Consider the following 2,104-nt stretch of genomic DNA (forward strand, 5'->3'; position numbering starts at 1 on the left):
ATATTGTCTCAGGAAGAAGATTAAGTGCCTCTGGACAACATGATATGCAAATTGTAAAATCGTTTAGATGGAACATAATTACGGGGAAATGTAATTATGTAATGTAGGATAGTAATTTTAAGTTCTGCTGTGGGATGAACTCTGTAATTCATCTCACTAACATATCGAAAGAATATCTCCAACACGGATTCCTTAAGTCTCATGTAAATGATAGTAGTGCCAGCCGAATATACAGTCTCACTTGGTGTTGATGTGGACAGACTGAACCTTTGGGTAATCAGTCACTTGGGCTTTGAGGGTATTTTTAGGTCGCAAGGGCTTGAAATCGTCTGGCAATGACCCAATAACGAATGTCGACCCCGTGCTTGATTTTATCAGTCGTTCCTACCGGGTAGTAGTTTGCTAACCAAAACACCTAAATTAATGCCGCGTAACAACACGAATTGATACACGATCTTCGAAAGCAATATACTGCTATATTCGCCTGCGAGTGCAGCCAGCGCTCCGATACATTCATAATTATTCTTTGTTTCTCAGCCATGTTAATCTTAAGCTGATCTTGAGCATTCACATGTAAACGAACCAGTGTACGAGACGAAACAGCGAGAGTCTATCGTGGTGCTTGTTAATGTTCGCCATTACATAAATCTTTGTACTGGAATATTGCAAGTTTTAATATTGACTTGAGAATTGACTTGACTATACAGTAGGGAAGCGTTGTCTAAAAAATATGGCAGAACATTCTGAAACAGAAGGTACGTTTATTTATCGATCACTCCGTCTTCAGGCCACTTGTGGTCTACCGGGACCATCCGACCGCTGTGTCTTCCTCAGTGGAGGATGCGGATAGGAGGGGTGTGGGACCTGAGTTGGGAGGAGGGGTGTGGTGTCAGCACACTGCTCTCCCGGCCGTTATGTTGGTATTCTTGACCGAAGCCGAAGGAGCTCTTCAATTGGCATCACTAGGCTGAGTGCACCCCGAAAAATGGCAACAGCGCATGGCGGCCTGGATGGTCACCCATCCAAGTGCCGGTCACGCCCGACAGCGCTTAACTTCGGTGATCTCACGGGAACCGGTGTAGCCACTGCGGCAAGGCCGTTGACATTTATTTATCGACCATTAAGGATTACTAGATCTTACATGAGCAGCATTATAGCGTCGCATAGGTCCCTCGGAATTAATGTGAACTGATTTTTTGGATGAACATGCTCGCGGTCACGACTTTTACAAGGGTTCAGGTATTCTCTTGTCCTGAATTAAGGAGCTTTGTAGGACTATATAGGCACAAAGAACGTAAATGCGAAGAGAGCAAGGGTAACAGAAGAAATACTTCAGCTGACCGATGAAAGAAGGAAGTACAAAGATGTTGAGAGAAATTCAGGAATACTGAAAGTCGCTGAGGAAATAAATAGGAATTGCAGGGAAGCTAAGACGAAATAGCTGCATGAGGAATGTGAAGAAATCGAAAAAGAAATAACTGTCGGAAGGACTGACTCAGCACAGCATATAGGAAATTCAAAACAACCTTCGGTGAAATTAAAAGAAAGGGTGATAATATTGTGAGTTAAATGCAGAGGAGAGAGCGGATAAGTAGAAAGTGTAGATTGAAGCACTACATGTGGCCGGTCGGGGTGGCCGAGCGGCTCTAGGCGCTACAGTCTGGAACCGCGCGACCGCTACGGTCGCAGGTTCGAATCCTACCTCGGACATGGGTGTGTGTGATGTCCTTAGGTTAGTTAGGTTTAAGTAGTTCTAAGTTCTAGGGGACTGATGACTTCAGTAGTTAAGTCCCATAGTGCTCAGAGCCAGAGACGGGTAATATACAATATGTACAGCAGACAAGAGGGAGTAATAAGAGCGGACGAACAAGAACGAAGTGCTCAGATTAGAAAGGGTGTCAGACAGGGATATAGTCTTTCGCCCCTACTGTTCAATCTATACATCGAAGAAACAATGTTGGAAATAAAAGAAAGGTTCAGGAGTGGAATTAAAATTCAATGTGAAAGGATATGAATGATACGATTCGCTGATGACATCGCTATCCTGAGTGAAAGTGAAGAAGAATTACATGATCTGCTCAATGTAATGAACAGTCTAACGAGT

The 2,104-nt window shown here is 43.7% G+C and overlaps 1 pseudogene; it reads right to left on the reverse strand.

Moving 5' to 3' along the window:
- Positions 1 to 986: 986 nt before the first annotated feature.
- LOC124614569 lies at positions 987 to 1,104 on the reverse strand (annotated as a pseudogene).
- Between the last annotated feature and the right edge of the window lie 1,000 nt (positions 1,105 to 2,104).

This window comes from Schistocerca americana, chromosome 4 (genome assembly GCF_021461395.2).
Source record: "Schistocerca americana isolate TAMUIC-IGC-003095 chromosome 4, iqSchAmer2.1, whole genome shotgun sequence".
NCBI lineage: Eukaryota > Metazoa > Arthropoda > Insecta > Orthoptera > Acrididae > Schistocerca > Schistocerca americana.